We start from the raw sequence: 15,755 nt of genomic DNA, 5'->3' as shown, positions 1-15,755 counted from the left end.
TACAAAAAAAAAAAAAAAAAAAAAAAAATACTCTTTTCTTCCCTTATGAACTACGTCGGCTTGATCTTGTGAAATACATTTTGTGCTTCACAGGTACGTAGGCAGCTTGGGTGAACATGTAGCTCAAGTGCAGCCACACCTCTAAATAAAAAAAAATCCCTCTCTTGAACTACGTTGGCTTGATCTTGCAAGTTGTCATCTTGGTAGCTTTGCAAGTACGTAGGCAGTTTGAGCAAACACTTTGTTCAAGTGCAGCCACACCAAAAAAAAAAAATTACATCAAAATAATTACTCCTGGCCCGCAAGAGTTTAAACTGTGAACGGCCAAATAAACAGTATTATAAGTATTTGTTTGTATAAATAAATATAATGGAATGGGACAAGCTGAAAGGGTGCTATCGCACACAAACGATTAAGTCAAACAAACATCTTAGGAGCATTTAGTCCATTAGGATAAAAAAAAAAAGGATGAATCAAGGATGAAATCTAGATAATCTAAAAAAAAAATATCTAAGTGCCTATGGATCAACATCCAGAGAAGCCCGCATCTCTTCCAATTCAACTCTTCGTTCTTGAAGTAAGGCTTCCTCTTCAGGACTCAAAACAGGGATATTGTCAAACTCGGTTAATTCTCTCTCCAACTTCTGAAGATCATCTTGCAATGAGATTAAAGTTATATCCCCAGCTTCTAAATTGCTTCGCAATGTCTTTTCCTTCTCTCGTGCTTGCTTGAGTTTAGCTTCAAGATCGTTTATTTCTTCCAGAGTGACAGAAAGTTCCACAGCTTGCTCTTTATGCTTTTCTTGCGCCTTATCATGAAGAGATTTGGTATTCTCAATCTTTTGATGCCACTCCAGTCTTTTGTCCTCTAGCAATGCAGAATGATGACACTTTGCTGCCTGCTTCTCGAGTGCAAGGTAAGCGTGGACCGCACCCACATAAGAATCCACTCGTGCCTGTAATGAAGAACAGTCACCCTTGAGTTGTCGGATGCTCTCATAACACACGTTAGCCTTCATTGCCACTTCCCCTACATTAGAGAAGCTTGCATTTTTTAATTCTCCCAAGACCTGCAAGCGGATCGCGTCTAGTGCTCTGTCAAAAATCCCCTTAAGTGAAGGAGGTGGACGAAATGAGGCTTTGGAGCACGTAGGGAGCGTGGTAGGTTTAAATGGTATTGTTAGAGGTTTAAACGTCTGCCTTCGATCGTCAGATTTGCAAGGAGGAGACATATGAGTTGAAGCTGGACTATCCACGGCAGCTTGACTACCATTGGCAAACGAACTGTCAGTCTGGCTCCCCTGAGATGCTGGACCAGAAGAGTCTCCTGCGGGTATTGATTTATTAAGAATCATAAGCCCTTTCCCTTTTCCAGGCTTCATCTTTGGTGGACGATGCGGAAGACGATATTCCGGAGCAAGGGAGACTGTCTCCAAGGCACATTCACCTTCCTGAAAAAAAAAAATAAAAAAAAAATGATCAAGTAGGAAAATAAATAAATAAACAACGATAGTCATGTAAGAAAAGAAGCTAACCAGTGTTTGCGAAGGCATTCTTGATGCACTCGACACCCCCTCAAAAATCTGGACATCTAGTCTGACATCATCTGCATCCAAGACAGACGCTTTTCTCTTGCCACGACGATCATGTTTAGGGTCAATCTCGGAAGCTGAATCGCTGTGGTGGTTGTCCTCAATATGGCCTTTCGCTTTAGAGACAACAACTTTGGATTTCAGGGGCACTGCTTGCTCTCGAGGCTGATTTCTAGTATCCCCATGATGATCACGCTTCTTAGTCTTGTGGTCACTCCCGGTACTATGCACAAGAATGTCAACATTCTTTCTTAGATCCTTCGGGTAGAGTTCCTTCCACCATTTAGTAAAACCAGGGGTGACATTCTCATCCCATCTGAACGAAGGACTGGGAAGGTAAACGCGAGACATGCTACCTGTAAACAAAAACACTTGCCAATATTTCAGTGCCTCGAAGCATGTGACGTCAGGTTTGTCTGAACCACGATTCAATACGCCTGGAATGTCTTGACAAAAGCCAAATTGTCTACTAAACCGATGGGGATTATAAGGTTCAAGGTGAAACCCATTACTCAGACGCAAACACAAATAGGAGGAACGGAGGGATGCAAGATAGTCGAGCCCCAGGGCATCAAGGTCACCATTGTCTACCAAGACGTCTACTTTGTGTTTATTTAACATAAAACGCTTTGCATCAAATTTTCTTCCCTCATGCATGAGTTTTCGAGCTTCTTCGGGTTTTCCATTCCTCGCTCCAACGGGACCTGAATACTTAGTCATATGAGGACCTGTCGGTGATGGATTTATCGCATGATAAGTGTCAAAGTAATTTGCAATCCACCCGTATAAGTAATGTGCTGGGAAGAATGACCTGGAGTATCCGGGGTTCATAGACGTGGCTAACCCATTCAAACCTTTGTAAATGCTAGCTAATACAGGAATCGCCAGACTAAAAACTCGACCTTCTGCCATCATACTTGCAATCTCGAAGGTAGCTGGTCTAATTAATCTGTCGCTATCTTCCCAAGCAAAACAAATACGCAAAGCCGCATGATAAATGCGCGGCTAAATAAATCTTTGCCCGTCGGGAATCATTGCAACCAAGCTTTTCAAATAAGGAGTGTTCTTCCTCTGTCCATTCATCAGATGTTCGGGGCTCAATCTCACCACTTGGATTCTGGGTTGAAGCTGGAGGATTTTTGGTGGTCCTTCGCGCTTTAACGGGAGGCGGATGTACAACCTGTCTTTTGCACCAAAAGTCAATCCATTGCTGAGCAGAAACTTCACCCTTGTCCTTTGATTCCTTTGCAAGGTAGTGAAACGCAGTCAACAAGAAAGTGCACGTGGTAGGGACAGTAAATTTATTTTCTTCAGTCGTTGACTTTAGGATGCTAAGTTGAGGCACCGTTTCATCATAAATCTCTCCCACAACAGGGAGACCTCCAAGTTTCTTTAGATCCCACAGGAGATAGAAAATTGCCTTCTAAGATATGAAAAGTATTAGTACCAGGACACCATCCTTCGAAGAAGGCACGCATGATATGTAAGTCCTTATCATAAGAATATAAGGAAGCATAGACCGCTTGACGGATAGAAGCGATCGAAAGGATGTCACTAAAGCGAGCAAGTACATCTTGATCCACTCCCAATATTTTGGCATGTAGATCGATTCCCCGTAAATTTTCAGGTTGAAGGATCCCCATCTAACTTTTCCTGAGATGATTTTGCGCCCAAGTAACTCATAAGTATAATTTGTACCAGGCTTCACTTTAAGGTTATTTTTTAAAAGGTAGCGTGAGCAAGCGTCTGGTTCTCGAGTGTCAAGCTTCATGGACATTTCATTTAGCAAAGAATCCCTCGTTAGACTGGCTGCTCCACCTTCTAGCATACGAGGCGATTTGCTTGTGAGAAAGTAAGTTCCAGATGCAGCATCTTGATCCTTGCGGTCAACCACAGAAAGATATATGTCGCTCCCCTTGCGAAATTCCTTCAGGTACACCATTGCAGCCCTGCAAAAAGGACAAAGGACAAATACATGTAAATATAAAGAATATGAGGACATCTTTTACAGGTCGGAGAAATATCAAGTCAAGAAGTGTATTCATCCGGCAGGTCTCATGGGGAGAGGATGATGAAATAATAGTCTTCATGAAGAGGTTCATTGCATAAGTCTTCAAAACTGTGTCGCGATGACCCAAATGGGTTCACCCTGACACAACTTGTCGCGATGACCCAAAAATGGGTTCACCCTAACAAGCAATAAGTCTTCAAAACTGTGTCGCGATGACCCGAATGGGTTCACCCTGACACAATCTGTCGCGATGACCCAAAAATGGGTTCACCCTAACAGACAATAAGTCTTCATCTTGTCGCGATGACCCAAAATGGGTTCACCCTGACAAGTAATAAGTCTTCAACGGTGAACAAAGATAATGGCCTTGCATGATAACTCCAAAGGAGAATCGAAATGATCCGACCGGAGTAAATCCACATTGGTCGGAAGCCTGACTTGCAATAATCGCGAACCTGCATAGACTACTACTACTAGCAGGCAGGGATACAAACAAGGAATTCAATTAAAAAAAATAGTAAAAAAAAAAATGGGAATACCACGTTATTCCTAGCTGATTTTGGTTGCCAACTCACAAGCACCAATAAGAAGCTAGTTTCCCTGCAATTTTCATTTAAAAAACAAAAGGAAAGTCAAGTTAGGTGGAGAGTCTGTCTGCCAATATTATCAAATCTTAAACAACACAAATCAAAGAAACAAAGTATAGATAAAGGCAAAGAAAGAGGAAAGATGGTCTTCATTAGTTTACGACATCCGCCCCTATATTTTTACAAAAAAAAAAAAAAAAAAAATCGAAAAAAGTAGCAGCTAAAAAAAAAAAAAAAAAAAGGGTTAGATTAAAGAAAGGCAGGCGTGTTGTCTTGGCCGTTTACATGAACATTGATTTGATATTAAAAAAAGAGCAAGGGTGTAATGGTGTCCATTATACCATGGAAAACAAACAAAATTCATGCACTTTCATACAGAAAGATGTACAAGGTTTTCATCATTATCATCACTCTTAATATACAAGTTCATCTTATCCAATCGGTCCATATCGAAGACGGAATTCTGGACAATAATAATAGCTGAATCAAAGTTCAAATCAAGTGCAAATATGTACGCAGGACCACGAATCAGGTATGTTTAAGACAGTGAATGTTCGTCGGAATTGGATAGATGCTCCAACAATGAAAGGTATATCAAGCAAGTACACAGCCAGAGTTTCGTGAACAAAACAAAAAAAAAAATTCGGAACAGTCATAATTATATATCGAGAGTTGCAGAGAGCAAGAGAATTTGTTACCTGCTATTCGGATTTCGCCCACCGTCACAAAACTCGAGAACACGAAGAAAATACTTAACTGCATATGTCAACAAATAAGGACGGACATCAGAAAAACAACTATGGAATGAGTAAATTCAGCGGATCGACGACGAGGTCAAGGCTGAAATCAATACTATGGTCGGAGCGTTTTACAAGGCGTAAGTCAGGCCTCCTAAGCATGGTAAAATTATGTTCATAGATGGCTGAACTCAGAGATAAAATCAGAGTGTGCAGAATCCATTAACTCGTGTAGTATCAAGCATATGGAGGAGTAATATTCAGCAGTTATGGATTATGTGAATTTTTCAGCATGTTTTCGACTATCTCTGCATCACTATGGAAAATGCGGACATGGGTATTTACTCATAAAACGGCTTTATTGAAGCATAGTCAAAGTTGTACGTCGGTTCAATGGTATGAAATTTGATTATCGAGCATGTGCGGATATCACAAACCAGTAATATAGCTTTAGCAATAAAAAAAAAGAATATGAAGAACTGAAGACAAACAGACTCCCAAGATTTCCGCCAGAATAATTACAAGAGTATCACAGTCAAATTACTATTCGATCCCGGTTGAATGAACATGTTCAAGATGTCGACAAAATTGTAAGATAGCCAAAGTATGATATTGAGAATCAGAGGAGAATAAAAGGTGATCACGCCTGATATTCGATACTCGGTTGGCCACAAAAATTATCTGTGCCGTTAAAAAAATCGGTCCAAAGTATCGTCGGCATGAGATATACATGCATGGCCAAACTGAAGCTACGTGACACAAATAAGAAAGGAAGAAAAGAAATAAGGGTTACCTGAATCAATGTCTACGATGGAGATAGGTGTAGAGAGCACAAGATGAATAATGAGTTGCTCATTTGTTCAACGTCGTGGAGTATATATAGGTATGCCGGTATGGGGTAGTTACTATAATCCTAATCCAACAAAGCTTGTTGCCGGATCCCCAAGGTAGAGAGCAAAAGGAATAAGGAAACCCTCACTTAATAGAATTTGTTTTCTAATGGGCTAATTTGCTTTCCAAAAAAAGGGCACTTAACTCCTATGACCGGGCAAGTCAAATTGTGACACAGTGATATACTATCAAAATATCGAGTTTCTTTTACCATAAGTAAGGATGCTCGTCAACCTTTAAGTCAAACAAAAAAATGTCCTTCGCTAAATCAGATAATGATAGGGTGACATTAAAAGAAAAATTATGGGTCACTATTACGACAAGTTTTTGTGCCCGTAGACTTTCAAGTCAAGCAAAAATGGTCACCCGCCAAGTCAGATAATGACAGGGTGACATTCAAGTCAAACAAAAAGAATATAACTCACTCGCCAAATCAAAATACTGATAGAGTGACGTTAAAAAAAAAAATGGGTCATCCTTGCGACAAGTAAGGGGGCTCATTATCGACTTCCAAGTCAAAGTAAAATCGAGACCCCGCCACGTCAAGACACCGGGTGGTGCACGTGACAGGGTCCCGAGGGGGCAATTTGTAGGCACAGAAAATTTATTAATGTGCTGAATAAATAAAATAAATTAATTATTTTGAGTTAATACCAAATTTTAACTTAATTTAATTATTTTGTCCCGATTAAATGAAATATGGGTCGATTCGGATTACATAGGAGTTATTCGAATCATTAAACTCAGAAAGAATCAAATTTGGGCCAAGGTTGCTAATAAACCTACAAATGGGCCTGTGACCATCAAAGTCCAACAAGGAGATTTGAAACTCTATAAATAGAGCTCTTCTCATTCATTCAAAGGGTTGGAAATTCATAATTGCAAAGGAGCTAGAGAGAACAAGGTACAAATTCCTACAAATCCTCTCTGTCAAAATTATTGCAAGCAGTCAACAAGCACATCAAATCGTGCCGCCTGCGTTGAAGATTCAATCACAAGTTCAAACCTTCAAGAGAGATTCAAGTCATCGCGACCCTCTCAAGAAATCAAATTTACATCGCGCGTAGAGCAATTAAATTTGTCTACACGCATACCCCTCACGTGTACCCCGTACACGTACCCTTTACAAAGATATTAGAATCGGAGGATACATTAGAGATTGTACACGTACTTTTGATATTTATTAATAAAATATAATTGTTTCCTTGTTTTGTATTTCAGTTATCGCAATACAAAATTTGCTGTTACACACGCCAATGAGACTAAGGGAGATAGGCCAGCAAACTCCTGCAAAAATTTTCACAGTGATCTACCTGCTGTTGCCTTTGATGAAGGAGATATATGTGACGATCGGGAACATCATGATGCACTCATTATCACCCTGTCAATGGCCAACTGTACAGTCAATAAAGTCCTAGTAGATACAGTGCAACTCTGGTCAACTCGATCAGTCATCGAAAACCATAGAAAACATGGGGTTCAGTGAGAAGGATTTGCAGAAGAAGACCATCCCGCTGGTAGGATTCAGTGGGGAGACAGCTAACTCACTGGGCAAGATAGTCATCCCAACCTATGTGGGAGGGGTCAACAAGCAGATCGGGTACCTGGTCATAGACAGACCCTCAACCTACAACGTCATCCTCGGAAGACCGTGGCTGCACCAAATGAAAGCAGTCCCCTCAACATATCATCAATGCATAAAATTCCCCACTCCATTGGGGGTAGAAACAATACGAGGAGACTAGGAGGAAGCTAGAGGCTGCTACAAGAAAGCACTAAAGTGCACTGTCAGTCCTCCAGCATAGCAATTACAGAAGCAGCTTGTCCAGGACGAGTACATCGAGCCCCCAGTAGAGGAATTAGACCAGATCAACCTGGACAAGCTGCACCCAGAGAGGACCGTGCTAATTGGAGCTGGATGCACAGGAAGCCTGAGACAGCAACTAATCGAATTTTTGCAGGCTAACATGGATTGCTTTGCATGGTCACATGATGACATGATAGGAATAGACCCATCCATCAAAACACATAAACTCAGTGTGGACCCGAAGTGCAAACCCATCCAGCAGAGGCGAAGAAAGTTTGCAGCTGAAAGGAATAAGGTGATTAATCAGGAAGTAGACAGCCTTCTGGTAGCAAAGAAGATAAGAGAAGTAAAATATCCAGAATGGCTATCCAACGTGGTAGTGGTGCCTAAGAAGAATGGAAAATAGAGAGTATGCGTGGACTTCACTGATCTCAATAAGGCATGCCCTAAAGATCCCTTCCCGCTACCTCATATTGATGCAATGGTGGATGCGACAGCTGGACATGAAATGCTGACATTCCTGGACGCTTGGAGTGGCTATAATCAAATCAAGATGGATCCTACAGATCAAGAGAAAACAGCATTCATGTCCGAAAGAGGAATATATTGTTACAACGTCATGCCATTCGGCCTGAAGAATGCAGGTTCCACCTATCAGAGACTGTTTAACCGCATGTTCAAAGAGCAGATATGGAGAATTATGGAGGTATATATTGATAACATGGTGGTGAAATCAGAGAAAGTTACAGATCATATGTGCCACCTGGCAGAAACATTCAACACCCTGAGGGAGTATAAAATGAAGCTAAATCCATTCAAATGCACCTTTGGGGTATCCTCTGGTAAATTCTTAGGCTACATTGTAACTCAGAGGGGGATAGAAGCCAACATCGAGCAGATCAAGGCTGTGTTGCAATTGGAGTCACTTGAAAAACCAAAGGACGTTCAGAGACTAGCTGGTAAGGTAGCAGCTTTAAGCAGATTCATCTCAAGGTCCTCAGACAAGTGCAGGCTATTCTACGACATACTAAGAAAGAGCCAGAAGTTTGAGTGGACTGCAGGCCACGAGCAAGCATTCAGGGAGCTGAAGCATTATCTCAGTAACCCACCATTCATTGTCAAAATCGGCGGAGCCGGAGAACCACTGTTCCTCTACCTAGCTGTCACCAAGGTAGCAGTGAGCGTTGTCCTAGTCAGAGAACAGGAGAAGGAACAGAGGCCAGTCTATTATGTAAGCAAGTCCCTGCTGCCAGCAGAAACCAGGTACAAATCTCTCGAAAAATTAGTACTAGCTTTGGTAGTAGCATCTTATAAGCTGCGCCCCTATTTTGAGTCCCACACCATACATGTTGTGACCAACTACCCGCTGAAGTCTGTCTTGAGCAAACCTTAGCTATCAGGCAGAATGTCAAAATGTTCTGTACACCTTAGTGGGTATGATATCCAATATGACCCCAGAACAGCAATCAAAACGCAAGCACTGGCAGACTTTGTCTCGGACTTTAGCCCAACCATTCAAAATCTGGCAGACGAGGAAGTCTTGACCTTAGAAGGGAATAGGGGGGCAGATGTCTGGCAGATGCACATTGACGGAGCCTCCAACCAGAGGGGGGCAGGTGTAGGGTTAATCCTACGGTCACCACAGGGGGATCTGATAGCACAGGAAGTAAGGTGTGAATTCAAGGCAACTAATAACGAAACAGAATACGAGGCTTTGATACTAGGAATGCAGCTGGCTCTGGACTTGGGGGTCAGCAACCTGCATATATCTAGCGATTCCTTGCTGATAGTCAACCATGTGAACGGCGAGTTCATAGCCAGAGACTCAAAAATGATCGCATATTTGGAGGTAGCAAAGGAGTTAAAACAAAAATTCAAAACTTGCAAGCTAAAACAGATTCCCAGAGATCATAATGTAGAAGCGGATGCCTTAGCAACTCTGGGGGAAACATTCAAACCGACATAACTATCCAGCATTCCCATTGCCCACATGCTGGAACCTTCTATCCAGAAGGCAGACGAAATAGACAGAGGAGAATTGGAGGATCAGCAAGACAAATTGGGAATTCGGACAGCTACAGAAGTCGAGGGAAACTCACAGCCAACTGACCAGCTATCCGATCAACCAGCTATACAATCAGATGACTGGGATTGGCGGACGCACTACCTAGACTGGCTGCGTCATAACAAGCTGCCAGACGATAAAAAGGAAGTAAGAGGCTTCAAAATGAAAGCCTCCAGATTCATAGTGATTGATGATATACTCTTCAGGAAGTCAGTGGCAGGTCCCTACTTGCGATGCCTGGACAAGCAGGAAGCACAGACCGTGTTACATGCTCTCCACAGTGGTGAATGTGGAAACCATGCAGGGGGCAAGAGTCTGTCAAACAAAGCTCTCAGACAAGGTAACTTCTGGCCCACAATGAGGGAAGATGCAGCAGAATATGCCCGTAATTGTGACGCCTGCCAGCGTTCAGCACCAATGATCCATTAGCCAGCAAAACCCTTACACCCCATCATTTCTCCCTGGCCATTCATGACATGGGGAATGGACATAGTAGGCCCTCTACCTAGAGCCACAAGGAACAGAATATGGATGCTGGCGATGACAGATTACTTCTCCAAGTGGATAGAGGCAGAAGCATTCACAGAAGTGAAAGACAAACAGGTCATCTCTTTCATAAAACGCAATATCATCTGTAGATTTGGCATCCCATCAGATATCATATGTGACAATGGCTCACAATTCATCTCCAACGATGCTAAGGGGTACTGCGCCAGATGGAACATCACCCTGAAAAAATCAGCACCAAGGACTCCAAAGTCTAATGGGCAAGCTGAGTCTAGCAACAAAATTATCATGGATAATCTGAGGAGGAGGTTACAGGAGTTAAGAGGAAAGTGGGCAAATGAATTGCCACTAGTGTTATGGTCAGACAGAACGACGCCAAAGATAGCAACAGGCCAAACACCCTTCAGCCTGGTGTTTGGTGCGGAAGCAGTCATTCCCTCAGAAGTTCTGGTTCAATTCCCACCCACAGGTATGAATGTATGACAGGGGAGCTAAACAATACAGAGATGGCCAGGAAGCCTGGACACAGTAGATAAGCTGCGAGCAAGCGCAAAGATACGTCTAGCTGCCTACAAGCAGTCAGTAGCCAGGAGCTACAACAAAAATGTGAAAATCAGGCTCCTGGAGGTAGGAGACCTGGTTCTCCGTGAAGTGTTTCAGAACACTAAAAATCGAAAGGCAGGCAAATTCGCCTACAAATGGGAAGGACCATACCAAGTAGAAGGAGTTGTTGGCCATGGTGCATACAGACTGATGACTATGGACGGTCAAATCATACAACGCCCATGGAACATACTTCACCTGAAGAGATATTACTTTTAATAATAAGTATATTTTAGCTTACAGAGTAATGTACTATGAAAAGCCAAATTATTTTAAAATAAAAAGAAAAAATCCGGTAGTAGGCATACTACCAATTTCGTGTCCTTTTCTGATACCTTTGTTTCTTTCAATTTTCAAATAACTATTGGAGTGGTGTGGTCTGACAGCTTCCTGGGACCACAATTGCTCTAGTACCCCATGAGATGGCGTCAGGTACTTCACATCACTCTGATAGGCTTTTCTGCTTTCAGGCTTCTCTAAGTGCGTCACTCTGTATCCTAATGTCTATGGTACGCTGAAAGTGTATCTAGCAGGACTGTCAACTGCCAACGCGGGGTGACAAGGCACATGGCACTCCAACATGCCCAACCTACTTTCTCCACTAGGAGCACCCTCACCAGGCGGACTGTGGAACATACGAAAGGGAGCCTGGTTGACAGCTAAAAAACGCTTACCCAGCTACCCCTGATACCACCCCCTGGACGTAGCTCGCACTAATCGCAATTAATCAGGGCCCCAGCATGCATGCACATATTTATGGTACGTAGGGATCTCTGAGCTACCAGAATCCTGCAGCGTCCCATTGGTCCTAGAATGACGATAAACTTGCCTAAATTACGCCCTTGTTGGCTGTAAAACATGATGAACACACCTTGTGTCATGAACAAGGTTAAGTAGTCAAAATTGCGGCATACGCCTAAATAAGTCATCAGACTGACACGGCAGCTAGCTGAGTCTAAATCAGCCTTTTCAGGCTGACACGACTGGTCTAAATCAGCCTTTAAGGTTGACACGGCCACCCCTCCTTACAATGCGGCACATGCCTAAATCATCAATAGATCGACACGGGCAGCCTAGCCGAGTCCGAGTCGACCTCCTCGGGATGACATGACTCTTTAAATCGGCCAAAAGGTGACACGGCCACTACCTTAGCTAAGAAAATCAAAATTTAGCACACAAGATGTAATTAGAACTTGCCAAACTAGGGCAAGGGGCATTCCAAAATATGGCCAAAAGTACGGCCTCAAAGTTTAATCGCCACCATGGCGAGCTACCAGGAAAAGTGCTTAAAAATATTACAAGTCTGCCACCAAAGGGCCAGACTACCAAAAAGTTCACTAATAAAAGGAAAAAACTTCTTAATTGTCGGTCACATTAATGACCTCCACATCTGGCATCTTTTCTGCCTCCTCCTGCTGACCATTTGTTTCAGGTACGGAACCAGCTTGCACACCCTCAGCTACCACATCTTCCTGAGCTCCGTCAGCAGCATCCTGGGGCAACCCAGCATCCTCAGCAGCAGCCTGCTCAGCCAACACATGAGAATTCACTTCGCCAACTTCGGGCATCAGGATGCTCAGGTCAGGTTGCACCGGGTACAGGATCTCCAACTGCCTCTCTTCTTCTTTAATAGCTTGCAGACTTGGAGGCTCCTCAAGGGCAGCACGCATTCCGCTAATATTCCCCCGCCAGGTAGCGTAGGCGACAATGTTTGAGGCCAGGGTGATCAACTACTAATCCTCTCCTCGGAGCGCTTCAAGGAGTCAGAGAATGTGGTGCAAACCTCCTGGGTGCGAGCCAGCTGATCAACTCCTTCCTTCAGCTTCTTCTTTGTGCCAGCTAGATCTGCCTTCAGCACAGCCACCCGTCCCCTCAAATCAGCACGCTGCTTCTCTAGATCAGCAACGGACCCTGCCAGCTCCCTGTTCTTGGCACTAGTAGCACGGCTGGTGGTCTGCACTATGTTGATCATCTTCCTGTTATAGAGAGCAGACTGGAGGGCCTGGGGGCAAGGAAAGTCGAAGTTAGCAGGAATTGAAGATAAGAAACTTAGAACAGGCGGAAGACGAAGGATACTCACCATGAAAGCATTATGCACATCGTTCTCAACCATCTCCTCAGGACCAAACTCTGAGAAAGCATCAACCAGAGGAGGGAAGAGCAATTGGTTAATTTCAGGCCAGTATGGCACCTTGCCAACATTTCCAAAGCCCTCTGGAAAATGGGATGCCACCGCTAGCAGAAGCACGAGGGCTGGAAGGAGGAGTAGGAGGATGACAAGACAACAGGCTGACCTCTAGAGGTTCAGTCCGAGCAGAGCTGGAATGAGTAGAAGGTGACTGGAAAGAGGCAGCAGGGGCGCTCCTCTTGGAAGCAGACGCCACGTCAGGACTCACAGCGGACCTTTTTATTTTAGCACTCTGGAGAATAGCCTCCAAAGGGTCGACTTTTTAACCTGCAAGCAGTCATCATTTCAGGTGTCAGGAAGGGTTAGACAGCCAGCAAGGTTGCACGCAAGTAAAGAAGACTTTAGGCAGCTTACCGGAAGACATGCTGTGGGATGATTGTAGGGGGTGGAGGAAGAAGCAGGTGAATATCCAGGCAGAAGATCAAGGAACTTCCTCTCGCTCAAAGGAATGCAGAACAGTTTGTTGCGAGCATGGATCGGGGCACCAATGCGGGTTAGGTAGCAGGGACCTGTATGAAAACGACGGAGTAAGCTAGTAAGCATTGAGATGAACAAGCTAGGCGTCAGGAAAGCATGCTTGAAGGGAGTCTAACAATTTCTCGTCCCTGGACTTTGACACATGCTTGAAGGGAGTCTAACCAGAACCCGGAGCGAGAATTGGCCCCTCCCCATGGACCTGATATCATACATGTGGGCCAAATCGCCCAGAGACATGGAGTTTCCAGAGTTCTGATATGCAGCTAAAGAGTAGAGGAGAATCCTCCAAACGGTGGCCGAAATTTGTGCCATAGCAAAGTTGTTGGTAAAGATGAAGTCTTGGATAAGTTTCGAAAAGGGGAAACGGAGGCCGTATCTAAATGGGTATAAATAAAAACAAACCCACCCTGGATGGATAACATCAGCCTTTTGACCTGGTTCAGGGATGGTTATCTCAACCCCATCACCAAGGCCGAGCATACCCTTGATTAGGGGAATATCGGCGGGAGTCAGGGCGGAGTCACAGTCGTGGGGGTAATTAAAAAGATTTCGCGAAGGAAAGACGGGGTCTGGATTCCGATCAGTTGGGGTAGAGGATGAAGAGGCTTGTCGGGTCTTTCCCATGATTGAAAAGAGAAAAGAAAGAAGGAGAGGAAGGAGTACCTGGTGAAGTGGCGGTAGTGAGAGCCCAAGAGAACCGGCGTGGGATGCGAAAGGGATAGATGGGAATAAGGGGAAAAGTTTTTTGGGGAAATAATGGAAGTGAGTAAATGAAGTAAGGAGGGAGTTGAGATTATAAAGGAAGAGAGAGAGAGAGAGAGAGGGGCGCGAGAAATGAGGAGGAGGGCGGCGAGTAATGATGAGTGTGCATGGGAGGAAGTGTAAATGAGGGCCTAGGGTTTTAAATAATCAACTACGCAAATTCCTTGTTCGACACCTCGAAGCGTACCTCGCAAGGAATTGGAGGCAAACTGTTTGGGCTAAAATCTGTATAATAGGTGAAGCCCACTTAATAAGTTGTTAGAGAAATGGGTCGTGAAAGGGAGCATGGTGGAGGGAGAGTCCACAGATGGAAGAAGGTCAAATGGTCTAGGACTCGTGAAAGGAGAGGCAAAGCCCACTAGGAGAGGCGTCCGTGTTTAGGAAAAGACTTAGGGAGAAGTCAGGGAGATCAGGGAGAATGGAGGGAGACAACATGTTATGGAAAGAGTTATTATGGAAGTTATATTCCTTTCCATAATCATGGTAGGATACATCTGGGGTCTTACCCTATAAATAGCGAAGGAAGCAATCGAAGAAGGACATTCAAGATCACACACACACACACAATACCTCGTGCTAGCAAAATTTACATTACGCATCAATTGTATTCACCCTCTCATGAAAAGCTAGTGCAATATTTGTCAAGGTACCGTCCCTCCTGCGGTTGTTCCCACATTGGGTTTTTCGCGTCACCAAATCTTACGTGTCAATTTACATTCCGTACTTTATTTCCTTATTTTAACATCAAACACAAACGATCGAACAAGCGACCAACGAGTAAGACCGCATTAACCTAATAAAATCAACTTCGTAAAAATTACCTAAACACAGTTCTAGCTGTTGGTTCAATATCTTCCTTTACAACGTTGTTGAACTTGTAAGCTTTCATCTCCGTATCTCCAAATCGATAACTTGAATTTATTTTGATTTTTTAAAAGTTGCGATACATACTATGATTTTAAGTTCATGCTTTATCACCTTTAATTAGCTTGCTTCTTTGATTAATTTGTTCATTTTGATTTTATGTTCATTTTTTGTTTGCTAATTTGTAATCAGGGTATTGTGATGGATTTTGGTGTGATTAGGTAAGAAAGACATTGCTTTAGGTATGCTTGGTTGAGCATCAAGATAATAGTGCTTTCTTACATTCATGTATCTCTCATTGATTGGTTTACTCCTTATAATTTGTTAATCACGAATGCACAGTTTATCTTTGTGAACTAATGGTTGACTGGCTGCTTTATTGACGACCGACCAATCCACCGGCTTATATCTCTCATGGTGCAAGTGTTTTGGAGTCGTTTTTGTTATGTGGTGCACGCACGCCTTCTTGCCTCCCATCCAAATTATTGAGTTGATTAAATCACTATCTCATGTATGCTTTCGTATGAAATCATGGTATGAAATTTGATTGCATCGACCTTTTTCCATATTCTCTATTTCCTAAATCATTTCCCCTTAATTATTGTAGTTTTCATTTTGCAGAAAATAGGCGTGCAGTAAAATATTTAATCACTCATCTCGTGTA

Source organism: Silene latifolia, chromosome 5, assembly GCF_048544455.1.
Source record: "Silene latifolia isolate original U9 population chromosome 5, ASM4854445v1, whole genome shotgun sequence".
Classification (NCBI taxonomy): Eukaryota; Viridiplantae; Streptophyta; class Magnoliopsida; order Caryophyllales; family Caryophyllaceae; genus Silene; species Silene latifolia.
The sequence above is the reverse complement of the archived record's forward strand: the minus strand, read 5'-3'. Positions refer to the sequence as shown.